The sequence below is a fragment of the Zalophus californianus genome, chromosome 1 (assembly GCF_009762305.2).
Source record: "Zalophus californianus isolate mZalCal1 chromosome 1, mZalCal1.pri.v2, whole genome shotgun sequence".
Taxonomy (NCBI): domain Eukaryota; kingdom Metazoa; phylum Chordata; class Mammalia; order Carnivora; family Otariidae; genus Zalophus; species Zalophus californianus.
The window spans coordinates 11,997,862-12,012,963 of record NC_045595.1 but is presented as its reverse complement, the minus strand read 5'-3'; the positions used below and the strand labels follow the sequence as shown (position 1 = coordinate 12,012,963).

Below are 15,102 nucleotides of genomic sequence, written 5' to 3'. Positions count from 1 at the left end.
GACACAACAGCCCAGACAAGATACACACTGGAGCAAGGTTTCTGATGTTCTACACTCTTGGCATTTGGGGCCGTATCATTCTCAGCAGTGGTGGCTATCCTGTCCATTTTATTATGTTCAACGGCATCCCTGGCCTCGTCCCACCAGATGCCAGGAGCATCCCCAGCCTTCCTGAGTCATGACAATCAAAACTGTTTCCAGACATGTGCACATGTCCCCTGTGGGGCAGAATCATCCTGGGCTGAGAACCACTGACTTAGAAGCTGCAAAGGGCACTAAGCTGGGTAAAGTACCCAAGACCCAGAATGGGCATCCTGAAAAAACCCCCACAAGCTACGCATTAGTAAGATCCTCTCTCATGACCCTTCTCCCAGACTCTGTCCCCATCACCCATCTCAGTCTTGCTCCCCATAACTGTCCAAGTATTGCCACCTACCCTGTCCCTCCTGGTCCCCCTCAACCTGGGCTGCAACTTCCAGGAAGCAGCCAGCAGGGGAGGGCAGAAGAAGCTCTCCTGCCTGAGGCTGTCAGCGGCACACAGGGGCAAGTGAGGGGCCAGACCTCGGGGCGCCTGGAACTAATGCTGTGTGCTTTATCCGTGCTGCAACTTCCCAGCAGGCTGCTCCCCAGGGCTTCCTTGAGACACCAACCTGAAAGGCTGCCCTCAGAGTCTGGAGAGGCCAGGGGGATCATCAGAGCACCTCTAGGGACCTACAGCCTCTACTCCTTCCTCCAACACTCCAACACAACCAAGGCTCCTTGCTTCTCTCTCTGCCCAGAGAGCCCCAGTCCCTGCTGAGGACTAGGAGCTCCCAGTCTTGGGGGAGACAGGGCAAGAGTAGATGCCCTCAAGTCCTTGGGGTCAGGGCAGGGTCAGAGGGAAGGCAGGAGCTGAGCAGCTGAGCAGTTGAGAGTGGGAATCCAGGGCTCTGCCCTGGGATCAAGGCAGCTGGAAGGCTTCCCAGAATAAGAGTAATTTAGAGCTGGGTCTTGGAGACTGGTTTCTCTTGGTCATCAGAAGTGTTCAGAGTCTTCTGACCAAACTGGATAGCCCCACTTCTCCTCTTGGTGGATTTACCCTGTCTCTGTTGTCATGGTGATCCAGCCAGAGAATCTACCTTAGTATGTCATCCTTGGGCTCTAATAAAACATTTGGTCTTTGTCCAGTTTCTGAGACACAGCCCCTAAGCCCCTGTCTCAGGAGTGAGAATAGTGGCTTCTGTATGTTAATGAGATGAGTGGTGCCTGGGGACTTCTATATAGTTTTGGGAAGGGAGCTGCTCACCAGAACTTCCAAGGGGTGATTAGAGGATTGGAACCTCCAGGGAGGGGAGAGGAGCTACAGATTGATGCTCAGTAAGGATGAATGATTTAATCAATCATGTCTGTTTAATCAAACCCCCATAAAGACTCCCTAAACAATGGGATTCAGAGACTTTCCCAGCTGGTGAACACATGGCGGTGCTAGGAGGATGGTCTGTTCAGAGAATGCATGGAAGTTCCTCACTCCTTCCTCCATGTCTTGAAGGATTCATCTCTTTTATTTGGCTGTTCCTGAGTTGTTCTTTCATAATAAACTGGGAAGAGTAAGTGTTGCATTTTCCTGATTTCTGTAAGTCATCCTATTAAAGTATCCAAACTGAGAGGGGGGAAATGTGGAAACCCCCACATTTGTAGCCATGTCAGACAGAAGTGCAGGTACCCTGAGCAGTGAATACTTGTGACTGGCATCTCCAGGTATCAAGTGTCAGAATTGAATTATAGGACACCAAGGTGGTGTCTGGGTAGTTGGAGAATTGGTCATTGGTGTGGAAAGAACTCACACATTTGGTGTCTTGAGTGTTAGAAGTAGAAATAGTTCACTTTGTCTCCCTTTGTCCAATCAGCAACACTGTCCGTTCTATGTCTGAAATCAACCTCAGTTTGCCACTTCACCCCATCCAGGTTGACCTCATGCACTTCTCCCCATCTCTTCCTGGGTCTGCCCATCCCACCCACCCTCAGCAGCTGCTTTCATCACATCAACCAGAGGGATTCTCTACAAACAGGAATCTGACCATGCTGCTTGTGCTTAAAATGTACCTCTTGGTACAACCAGTTTGGGAAACTGTGGTAGTATCTATTCAAGTTGAACACAGGTATTCCCTATGAGTCAGTATTTTTACACACCTAACTATAGACCCAACAGAACACATAAGTATCAATCCACCAGAGGACATGTACTAGATGTAATAAGAACACCCTCACAGGAAGCCCCAAATGGAAACATCCATGAATATGTTCACATAATGGAATACAGCTCTTTCCTCTATGTATTTAAAAAACATTTAGGGGTCCCCATTGCCCTTAGAACAAACTCCTCAAGTGGACACCATGGTCTTGTATGCTCTTGCCCTACTCACCTGTCTGCCTTTAATTCCAGAACTGCACTTAGCAACTTCCAACTCTCCCTGTGCACTGAACATACCATTGTCCCAAATGCACTATGCTTCTGTCACCCTGAGTCTTTGTACTTGCTGTCCCTTCTGTCTGGAAATCCCTGTTCCACTTCTCTGCCTCACCTGAATCATACCTACTCACCCTTCAGGTCTCTCTGTAGACATCACCAATTTCAAAGTCTGTAAATCCCAGGCTGGGTCTGAGACCCACACTTAGCTTCTGCAGATCCCTAGGCTGTCCCCAACACACCTCTGACCACTCTGTGATGTCAGCTTTGGTTATATGACAGCTTCCCTCAGTGGACCATGAAAAAGACAGAGCAGAGCCCTAGCCATTGGTCATTGCTGGATTCGAGCACCTAAAATATTTCCATATAAAATAAGCCTTGAATAGCATTTCTTGACATGAATGAATGAATGAATAATGAGGGCATATGAATGAATAAATGAGGGCATAGTGCTGTGAGAACATATAGCACCCCTTTCTGTTCATGATCGTGGGCAATGACTGCTATGTGGCCATCTGCCTCTCCCTGAGGTACAATGTGCTCATGAGTCCCCATGGTTGTGCCATCTTGTGTCCAGGCGCTGGGCTGGTCTCAGTCATGGGGATGATGGTGACCCTGATAGTTTTTCACCTCACCTTCTGTGGGTCTAATGTGATTCATCATTTTGCCTACCAAGCGCTTTCCCTCCTAAAGTTGTCCTGCGGGGAGGAGACATCCTCTGTCACCTTGGGTGTGATCATAGTGTGTGTCACAGCTCTGCTGGGCTGTTTATTCCTCATTGTCCTCTCCTATGTTTTCTTTGTGGCCACCATACTGAGGATTCCCTCTGCTGAGAGCAGGCACAAGACCTTCTCCACATGTGTGTCCCACCTCACTGTGGTCATTGTGCACTATGGTTTTGTCTCCATTATCTACCTCAAGCCCAGGGGTCCCCATTCTATAGACAGTAACACTCTGATGGCCACCATCTATACAGTCTTCACCCCCTTTCTCAGCCCGATCATTTTCAACCTCAGGAATAAGGAGCTCAAGAATGCCATAATGAAAGCTTCCTGAGAAAATTCAGTCCCCTAGGCTCCTGATGGCCAATTTGGTGGTAAGGAAATATGACAGAAGATCTGGGAATAATAACATCTGTCTCCATAGGACTGTGGTAGGGTTTCAAGTATATGAAGATACACACAACCGTAGGTGATGGATACATGCTTGGTATTTGTTTTCCTCCAATTTGTTTACCCCTCTTGCATGGGGTCTAGTGATCAGGATCTTCTGTTCTTGACCCTGTGTGATGAAGTTCATCCCAGTACCTCCATCAGAGAATGTGTTATCTACCTAAAGGATGGGAGGGCAGCATCATGTAGGTGTATCTGGACACTGATGCACAGGGTTCTTCTTGAATGGAGAAGCATCGGAAGACTTTACCCTCCTCCACTATAAGGATAAGCAAAATAAAAAAGCATAATAATAAATGGCCAAAGCTTTGACCCTTTTCTTTTCTTTTTTTAAAATATTTTATTTATTTATTTTTCAGTGAGAGAGAGAGAGAGCACACAAGCAGGGGGAGCGGCAGGCCAAGAGAGAAGCAGGCTCCCCGCTGAGCAAGGAGCCCAATGCAGGACTTGATCCCAGGCCCCTGGGATCATGACCTGAGCCAAAGGAAGACTCTTAACCAACTGAGCCACCCAGGCATCCCTCCACACCCTTTTCTTTTTTTTTTAAATTTTTTATTGTTATGTTAATCACCATATATTACATCAGTAGTTTTTGATGCAGTGTTCCATGATTCATTGTTTGTTCATAACACCCAGTGCTCCATGCAGAACTTGCCCTCCTCAATACCCATCACCAGGCTAACCCATCCCCCTACCCTCCTCCCCTCTAGAACCCTCAGTTTGTTTTTCAGAGTCCATCATCTCTCATGGTTCGTCTCCCCCTCTGACTTACTCCCCTTCATTCTTCCTCTCCTGCTATCTTCTTCTTTTTCTTTTTTCTTAAAATATGTTGCGTTATTTGTTTCAGAAGTACAGATCTGTGATTCAACAGTCTTGCACAATTCACAGCGCTCACCATAGCACATACCCTCCCCAATGTCTATCACCCAGCCACCCCATCCCTCCCACCCCCAACCACTCCAGTAACACTCAGTTTGTTTCCTGAGATTAAGAATTCCTCATATCAGTGAGGTCATATGATACATGTCTTTCTCTGATTGACTTATTTCACTAAGCATAACACCCTCCAGTTCCATCCATGTCGTTGCAAATGGCAAGATCTCATTCCTTTTGATGGCTGCATAATATTCCATTGTGTATATATACCACATCTTCTTTAGCTATTCATCTGTCGATGGACATCTTGGCTCTTTCCACAGTTTGACTATTGTGGACATTGCTGCTAAAACATTGGGGTGCACGTACCCCTTCCGGTCCCTACATTTGTATCTTTCCTCCACACCCTTTTCTTACAAAGAATTGTATCCAGTGTTTTATAGTATTGTGCTTTTTATTTTTGTTTTTTTGTTTTTCCATAGCTTCTTTTATTTTATTTTTTAACATATCTCTTATTTAAATTTGATTAATTAACGTATCATGTATTATTGGTTTCAGAGGTATAGGCCTATGATTCAGCACTCTTTTTTTTTTTAAAGATTTTATTTATTTATTTGAGAGGGAGAGAATGAGAAATAGAGAGCACAAGAGGGAAGAGGGTCAGAGGGAGAAGCAGACTCCCCGCTGAGCAGGGAGCCCAATGCGGGACTTGATCCTGGGACTCCAGGATCATGACCTGAGCCGAAGGCAGTCGCCCAACCAACTGAGCCACCCAGGCGCCCTGATTCAGCACTCTTATATAATAGCCAGTGCTCATTACATCACCTACCTTCCTTAATGTGCATCACCCAGTTGCCCCAACCCTCCACCCCCCTCCACTCCAGCAACCCTCAGTTTGTTTCCTATGATTAAGAGTCTCTTATGGTTTGTCTCCCTCTCTGGTTTCATCTTGTTTTATTTTTTCCTCTCTTCCCCTATGATCGCTCCTCTATTTTGTTTCTTAAATTCCACATGTCAATGAGATCATATGATATTTGTCTTTCTCTGATTGACTTATTTCACTCAGCTTAATACCCTCTGGTTCCATCCACATGATTGCAAATGGCAAGATTTCATTTTTTTGGTGGCTGCATAATATTCCATTGTGTATATATATACCACATCTTCTTTATCCATTCATGTGTCAGTGGACATCTGGGCTCTTTCCATAGTTTGGCTGTTGGGACATTGCTGCTGTAAACATTAGGGTGCCGTTGCCCCTTCAGATCACCATGTTTGTATCTTTGGGGTAAATATACAGTAGTGCAACTGCTGGGTCATAGGGTAGCTCTATTTTCAACTTTTTGAGGAACCTCCATACTGCTTTCCAGAGTGGCTGCACTGGCTTGCATTCCCAACAGTGTAAGAGGGTTCCCCTTTCTCCGCATCCTCACCAACATCTGTCGTTTCCTGACTTGTGAATTTTAGGCATCCTGACTGGTGTGAGGTGGTATCTCATTGTGGTTTTGATTTGGATTTCTCCAATGCTGAATGATGTTGACCATTTTTTCATGTGTCTGTTGGCCATTTGGATGTCTTCTTTGAAGAAATGTCTGCTCATGTCTTCTGCCCATTTCCTTACTGGATTATTTGTTCTTGGAGTGTTGAGTTTGATAAATTCTTTAAAGATTTTGGATACTAGCCCTTTATCTGATATGTCATTTGCAAATATCTTCTCTCATTCTGTCAGTTGTCTTTTGGTTTTGTTGACTGTTTCCTTTGCTGTGCAAAAAATTTTATCTTGATGAGGTCCCAATAGTTCATTTTTGCCTTTGTTTCCCTTGCTTTTGGAGATGTGTCTAGCAAGAAGTTGCTGTGGCCGAGGTCAAAGAGGTTTCTGTCTTGTTCTCCTCTAGGATTTTGATGGATTTCTGTCTCACATTTAGGTCTTTCATCCATTTTGAGTCTATTTTTGTGTATGGTATAAGGAAATGGTCCAGTTTCATTCTTCTGCACGTGGTTGTCCAATTTTCCCAAGACCATTTGTTGAAGAGACTGTCTTTTTTCCACTGGACATTCTTTGCTGCTTGGTCAAAAGATTAGTTGACCATAGAGTTGAGGACACATTTCTGGGCTTTCTAGTCCGTTCCATTGATCTATGTGTCTGTTTTTGTGCCAGTACCATTTTATCTTGATGATGACAGCTTTGTAATAGAGCTTGAGGTCCGGAATTGTGATGCCACCAGGTTTGCTTTTCTTTTTCAACATTGCTTTGGCTATTCGGAGTCTTTTCTTGTTCCATACAAATTTTAAGATTATTTGTTCCAGCTCTGTGAAAAAAGTTGATGGTATTTTGATAGGGATTATATTAAAAGTGTAGATTGCTCTGGGCAGCATAGACATTTTCACAATGTTTATTCTTCCAATCCATGAGCATGGAATGTTTTTCCATCTCTTTGTGTCTTCCTCAATTTCTTTCATAAGTGTTCTATAGTTTTCTGAGTACAGATCCTTTACCTCTTTGGTTAGGTTTATTCCTAGGTATCTTGTGGTTTTTGGTGCTACTGTAAATGAGATCGACTCTTTAATTTCTCTTTTTTCTCTCTCATTGTTAGTGTATAGGAATGTAACTGATTTCTGTGCATTGATTTTATATCCTGCCACTTTGCTGAATTCCTCTGTGAGTTCTAGCAATTTTGGGGTGGAGTTTTAGATTTTCCACATAGAACATCATGTCATCTGCAAGGAGTAAGTGTCTTCTTCTCTACTAATTCAGATGCCTTTTATTTCTTTTTGTTGTCTGATTGCTGAGGCTAAGACTTCTAGTACTATGTTGAACAGCAGTGGACATCCCTGCCGTGTTCCTGACCTTAGGGGAAAACTCTCAGGTTTTCCCCATTGAGAATGATATTCACTGTGGGCTTTTCATAGATAGCTTTTATGATAATGAGGTATGTTCCCTCTATCCCTACACTGTGAAGAGTTTTAATCAAGGAAGGACGCTGTACTTTGTCAAATGCTTTTTGTGCATCAATTGAGAGTATCATATGGTTCTTGTCCTTTCTCTTATTGTGTATTGTGTATTGTAGTGTATCTTATTGTGTATTGTGTAGTGTATCTTATTGAGTTCTCTTATTGTGTATTGTAGTGTATCACATTGATTGATTTGCAGATGTTGAACCAATTTTGCAGCCCAGTAATAAATCCCACTTGGTTGTGGTGAATAATCCTTTTAATGTACTGTTGGATCCTATTGGCTAGTATTTTGGTGAGAATTTTTGCATCCATATTCATCAGGGATATTGGTCTGTAATTCTCCTTTTTGGTGGGGTCTTTGTCTGGTTTTGACATCAAGGTAAGGCTGGCCTCATAGAAAGAGTTCAGAAGTTTTCCTTCCATTTTGATTTTTGAAACAGTTTCGGAAGAATAGGTATTATTTCTTCTTTAAATGTTTGGTAGTCCACGATCCATTGTTTTCATATAACACCCAGTGCTCCATGCAGTACGTTCCCACCTTAATACCCATCAAAAACTAATGATGTGTTGTATGGTGACTAACATAACATAATTTAAAAAAAAAAGGTTTAGTAGAATTCCCCTGGGAAGCCATCTGGCCCTGGGATCTTGTTTGTTGGGAGATTTTTGATTACTGCTTCGATTTTCTTACTGGTTATGGGTCTGTTCAGGTATTCTATTTCTTCCTGGTTCGGTTTTGGTAGTTTATACATCTCTAGGAATGCATCCATTTCTTCCAGATTGATTGATTTGTTGGCATATAGTTGTTCATAATATATTCTTATAATTGTCTGTATTTCTTCAGTGTTGGTTATGATCTCTCCTCTTTCATTCATGATTTTAATTATTTGGGTCCTTTCTCTTTTCTTTTTGATAAGTCTGGCCAGGGGTTTAACAATCTTATTAATTCTTTCAAAGAACCAACTCCTAGTTTTGTTGATCTGTTCTGTTCTTTTAGTATCTATTTCATCGTTTTCTGCTCTAATCTTTATTATTCCTCTTCTCTTGCCTGGTTTAGGCTTCATTTGCTGTTATTTCTCCAGCTACTTTAGGTGTAAGGTTAGCGTGTGTATGTGAGACCTTTCCTGATTCTTGAAAAGGCTTGTAGTGCTATATACTTCCCTCTTAGGACTGCCTTTGCTGCATCCCCAAAATTTTGAATAGTTGTGTTTTCATTTTCATTTCCACGAATTTTTTAAATTCTTCTTTAATTTCCTGGTTAACCTATTTATTCTTTAGTAGGATGCTCTTTAGCCTCCATGTATTTGAGTTCTTTCCAAATTTCCTCTTGTGATTGAGTTCCAGTTTCAAAGCATTGTGGTCCAAAATATGCAGGAAATGATCCCAGTCTTTTGGTACTGGTTGAGACCTGATTTGTGGCCCAGTATGTGATCTGTTCTGGAGAATGTTCCATGTGCACTAGAGAAGAATGTATATTCTCTTTCTTTATGGTGGAATGTTCTGAATATATCTGTGAAGTCCATCTGGTCCAGTGTGTCATTCAAAGCCCTTATTCCTTGTTGATCTTCTGATTAGATGATCTGTCCATTGCAGCGAGGGGGTGTTAAAGTCCCCCACTATTATTGTGTTATTATCGATGTGTTTCTTTGATTTTGTTATTAATTGGCTTATATAATTGGTTGCTCCCATACTAGGGGCATAAATATTTACAATTGTTAGATCTTCCTGTTGGATAGACCCTTTAAGTATGATATAATGTCCTTTCTCATCTTTTTGTTGTTGTTGTTGTTGTTTTAAATTTTATTTTATTTTATTATGTTATGTTTATCACCATACATTACATCATTAGTTTTTGATGTGGTGTTCCATGATTCATTGTTTGTGTATAGCACCCAGTGCTCCATGCAATACGTACCCATCACTGGGCTAACCCATCCCCCCTCACCTCCACTCTAAAACCCTCAGTTTGTTTCCCCAGAGTCCATAGTCTCTCATGGTTTGTCTCCCCCTCCAATCTCTCCCCCTTCATTCTTCCCTTCCTTCTCCTAATGTCTTCCATGATATTCCTTATATTCCACAAATAAGTGAAACCATGATAATTGACTGTCTCTGCTTGACTTATTTCACTTAGCATAATCTCCTCCAGTCCCATCCATATTGATGTAAAAGTTGGGTGTTCATCCTTTCTGATGGCTGAGTAATATTCCATTGTATATATAGACCATATCTTTATCCATTCAACTGTTGAAGGGCATCTCGACTCTTTCCACAGTTTGGTTATTGTGGACATTGCTGCTAGGAACATTGGGGTGCATATGGCCCTTTTTTTCACTACATCTGTGTCTTTAAGGTAAATACCCAGTAGTGCAATTGCTGGGTCATAGGGTAGCTCTATCTTTAATTTTTTGAGGAACTCCACACTGTTTTCCAAAGTGTACCAACTTGCATTCCCACCAACAGTGTAAGAGGGTTCCCCTTTCTCCACAACCTCTCCAACATTTGTTGTTTTTTGCCTTGTCAATTTTTGCCCTTCTAACTGGTGTAAGGTGGTATCTCAATGTGGTTTTGATTTGAATTTCCCTGATGGCTAATGATGATGAACATTTTTTCATGTGTCTGTTAGCCATTTGTATGTCTTCTTTGGAGAAGTGTCTGTTCATGTCTTCTGCCCATTTTTTGACTTGATTATTTGTTTTTTGGGTGTTGAGTTTGAGACGTTCTTTATAGACCTTGGATACTAGCCCTTTGTCTGTAGTGTCATTTGCATTCTGTGGGTTGCTTCTTTGTTTTTCTGACTGTTTCCTTTGCTGTGCAGAAGCTTTTTATCTCAGTGAAGTCCCAAAAGTTCATTTTTCCTTTTGTTTCACTTGCCTTTAGAGATGTATCTTGAAAGAAGTTGCTGTGGCTGATGTCAAAGAGGTTACTGCCTATGTTTTCCTCTAGGATTTTGATGGATTCCTGTCTCACATTGAGGTCTTTCATCCAATTTGAGTTTATCTTTGTGTATGGTGTTAGAGAATGGTTGAGTTTCATTCTTCTGTATATAGCTGTCCAATATTCCCAACACCATTTATTGAAGAGACTGTCTTCTTTCCATTGCATATTTTTTCCTGTTTTGTTGAAGATTATTTGACCATAGAGTTGAGAGTCCATATCTGGGCTCTCTATTCTGTTCCATTGCTTTATATGTCTGTTTTTGTGCCAGTACCATGCTGTCTTGGTGATCACTGCTTTGTAATATAGCTTGAAATCAGGCAACGTGATGTCCCCAGTTTTTTTTTTTTTTTCAACATTTCTTTGGTGATTCAGGGTCTTTTCTGATTCCATACAAATTTTAGAATTGTTTGTTCCGGCACTTTGAAAAATGTCATTGGAATTTCACTGGGATGGCATTGAAGGTATAGATTGCTCTGGGTAGCATAGACATTTTAACAATGTTTATTCTTCTGATCCATAAGCATGGAATGTTTTTCCATCTTTTTGTGTTTTCTTCAATTTCTTTCATGAGTCTTCTATAGTTCCTAGAGTTAGGGCCTTTACCTCTGTGGTTAGGTTTATTCCAAGGTATCTTATGGGTTTTGGTGCTATTGTAAATGGGATAGATTCTCTAATTTCTCTTTCTATAGTTGCATTGTTAGTATATAAGAAAGCAACTGACTTCTGTGCATTGATTTTGTATCCTGCCACATTACTGAATTGCTGAATGAGTTCTAGTAATTTGGGGGTGGAGTCTTTTGGGTTTTCCACATAAAGTATCATGTCGTCTGTGAAAGAGAGTTTGACTTCTTCTTTGCCAATTTGAATACCTTTTATTTCTTTTTGTTGTCTGATTGCTGTTGCTCAGACTTCTAGTACTATGTTGAACAATAGTGGCAAGAGTGGGCGTCCTTGATGAGTTCCTGATCTTAAGGGAAAGGCTCTCAGCTTTTCCCCATTGAGGATGATATTCGTTGTGGGTTTTTCATAGATGGATTTTATGAACTTGAGGAATGTTTCCTCTATCCCTGTACTCTGAACAGTTTTGTATCCTGCCACATTACTGAATTTCTGTATGAGTTCTAATAATTTGGGGATGGAGTCTTTTGGGTTTACCACATAAAGTATCATGTCATCTGCAAAAAGAGAGAGTTTGACTTCTTTTTTGTCAATTTGAATACATTTTATTTCTTTTTGTTGTCTGATTGCTGTTGCTAGGACTTCTAGTACTATGTTGAACAATAGTGGTGAGAGTGGGCATCCTTGTCATGTTCCTGATCTTAAGGGAAAGGCTCTCAACCATCCTCATCTCTTATTACAGTCTTTGGTTTAAAATCTAATTGTCTGATATAAGGATTGCCACCCCAGCTTTCTTTTGATGTCCATTAGCATGATAAATGGTTTTCTATGCCCTCACTTTCAATCCAGAGGTGTCTTTGGGTTTAAAATGAGTCTCTTGTGGACAGCATATCAATGGGTCTTGCTTTTTAATCCAATCTGATACCCTGTGTCTTTTGATTGGGGTATTTAGCCAATTTACATTCTGAGTATATAGTACTGTCTTTTAAATTATAACAAATGCACCTAAGAAAATAAACTACTTGTCTCCTGGAAGATGGTTTACTCTTTACAATTGCTCCCTGCTTCAGAAAGGATAGACCCTAAGGGAGGTTTTCTATCTTAAGATTTTAGAAGGTGAAGAAGAGGGAGATAGAGAGAGAGATTGAGAGAGATAAAAGAGAGAGAATGGACTAGTGGGATGGGAGACCTTTAAACTGATCTGAACAGAAAGTTGCCTAAAATTGGATATGGTGCAAAATCTGGGAGAAGAATGAAGAAGGAGAAAGATGTTGGCAACAGGGCAATTTTCCCATGAGAAGGGAAAGGAAAGGGAGAATGAGAGAGGAAGGGACCAGAAGGAGAAGGGTGCAGAGAGAGAGAAATGAGGGCTGGAAGGGGGAGAGAGTTCATGCTTGGGTTAGAACATAAAGGATGGTAAAACATGTTGCTATCGGGGCGCCTGGGTGGCTCAGTGGTTAAGCGTCTGCCTTCGGCTCAGGTCATGATCTCGGGGCCCTGGGATTGAGCCCCACATCGGGCTCTCTGCTCAGCGGGGAGCCTGCTTCTCCCTCTCCCACTCCCCCTGCTTGTGTTCCCTCTCTCGCTGTGTCTCTCTCTGTCAAAAAATAAATAAAATGTTTTAAAAAAAAAACATGTTGCTATCTGACATCTGTGGAAATCCTTCTCCTTTTCCCCACATTACTTTCAGAAGAACATCAATTTCTCCTTCCTGTATTTTACTTGAATCTCTCTGGGGGCTGTGTTGTAGGCACAATGATATCTCAAGATGGCACAAAGGGAGGTCAAGGGCATGGGTATCCTTACTATGCAGATGAGAAATGTTGGTGGATGTCACAGAATACATGAGTGAAGGGGTCCCACGGAAAATTATGTCTGTCTGACTCCCATGCTGGGGTTTGGAAAAGCATATGTCTGAGGATCCAGGAAGGGGGCCTTCTGTGGATCTAAACTATTACTCAAAGGTGAGGCCAGATATTGGAGCTGGAGGCAGAAGATGTGTTGTAACATTAAACCTACAGCCACCAGTCATCTCATGAGCATACAAAGACTATCATTCTTCCCTTCCTTTTCCTAATGTCCTCCATGATATTCCCTATGTTCCACAAATAAGTGAAACCATATGATAATTGACTGTCTCTGCTTGACTTATTTCATTTAGCATAATCTCCTCCAGTTGATGTAAAAGTTGGGTGTTCATCCTTTCTGATGGCTGAGTAATATTCCATTGTATATATGGAGCACGTCTTCTTTATCCATTCATCTGTTGAAGGGCATCTCAACTCTTTCCACAGACTGGATGAACAAAGACACACAAGAGACCAAATATTAGTTTGATTATATCACAGAAAGGCAGATGTTAATGTAGGCTCTTTTGCTTGGACCACCAGGACAACAGGGGTAGGGAAGAACTTGACCACAGGGAGAGGTGGAGCTATCCAGTTTGGCCAGAAGACACTGAACACTTCTATTGACCAAGAGAAGCGACGATTCTCCAAGACCCAACTCTAAATCACCCTTATTCTGGGAAGCCTTCCAGCTGCCTTGATTTCAGGTCAGAGCCCTGGATTCCCACTCTGGGCTACTCCAGCTTCTGCCTTCCCTCTGACCCTGTCCTGACCCCAAAGACTTGAGGGCATCTAATCTGGCCCTGTCTCCCCCAAGACTGGGAGCTCCTAGTCCTCAGCAGGGGCTGGGGCTCCCTGGGAAGCAAGAGAAGCAGGGAGACTTGGTTGGAGTGTTGGAGGAAGGAGTAGAGGCTGCAGGTCCCTGGAGGCTCTCTGATGATCCTCCTGGCCTCTCCAGACCCTGAGGGCAGCCTTGCAGGTTGGTGTCCCCAGGAGACCCTGGGGAGCAGCCTGCTGGGAAGCTGCAGCAGGGATAAAGCACACAGCATCAGTTCCAGGTGCCCCGAGGTCTGGGCCCACACCTGCCCCTGTGTGCCACTGACAGCTTTAGGCAGGAGAGCTTCTTCTGCCTTCCCCTGCTGGCTGCTTCCTGGAAGTGGCAGCCCAGGCTGAGGGGGACCAGGGAGGACAGGGTAGGTGGCAATACTCAGACAGTTGTGGGGAGCAAGGCCCAGACTTGGGATGGGGACAGGGTCTGGGAGAAGAGTCATAAGTCAGTCTCTTAGCCTTGGGCAGCTGCTGGGAGTCCTATCTGGTTGCCCATTCTGGGTCCTAGGTTCTTTACTTAACCTAGTTCCCTCTGCAGCTTGTAGGTCTGCATTCTTGTTTGGGGCTGATTCTGCACACACACACACACACACACACACACACACACACACACTGGAAATGTTTGTACATGCCTGGAGGACCTTTTGGTTGTACAAGTCATGGGGAGGGAGGGGATGCTACTGGCGTCTGGTGGGTTGAGGCCAGGGTTGTTGCTAAACCTTGTACAATTTAGTATTCTTGTGGTCCATTTGTTCCAGGTGGTGAACTAATACGGTTACATTATTATTATTAACTCAGTCCACAGGTCATTAGGTTTCACCGTCTGTGTTGCACATCTTGGGTTTTGAAAATGTATAGTGACTTGTACACACCGTTACAGCATCATCCAGAATAGTTTCAGGTGCTGCATTTTTCATGTGCCCAAATGGAATTATGCTAGAGTGTTCATCTGCTTTTGCTTCTTTCACTCAAGATCATTTTCCAGGTTCCTTTACACTGCTGTGTGTGCATTGAACTCCTACCTGGGGATCCAGGAGTTGCATCCAAGCCATGTGACCTGTCCTCTTCCTAATTGTGGTTCCCAAGCAGGCTTGTCCATTTCCCCCCTACAAACAATGCTACCTAAATATCCTCTGACATGATCCCTTCAGACAGGTGTGAGCAATAAAGATAGTTGCTCAGGAACACATGTCTTGGTGCCCAGAGCAAGTGAACCCTGTGCTTCTCGATTCTCAGTTCTCACCAGCAAGCCAGGAGGACTGCTTTTTCCCCATATTTCTATTGACACTGAGTACTTTCTAATCTGGGGAAATGAATAGGTGTACGGTGAATGTCCATGATCATTTTCCTCCCTCTTCCTTGTCTTAAAACCTACTCTCATGTGTCTGTGTTACTCCTTCTGTGAGTTCTCTGCTCATATCCT

At 42.8% G+C, this 15,102-nt stretch overlaps 1 pseudogene; it reads left to right on the top strand.

Moving 5' to 3' along the window:
- The first annotated feature begins 211 nt into the window (after positions 1-211).
- On the top strand, positions 212-3,528 carry LOC113916085 (annotated as a pseudogene).
- Positions 3,529-15,102: the final 11,574 nt, after the last annotated feature.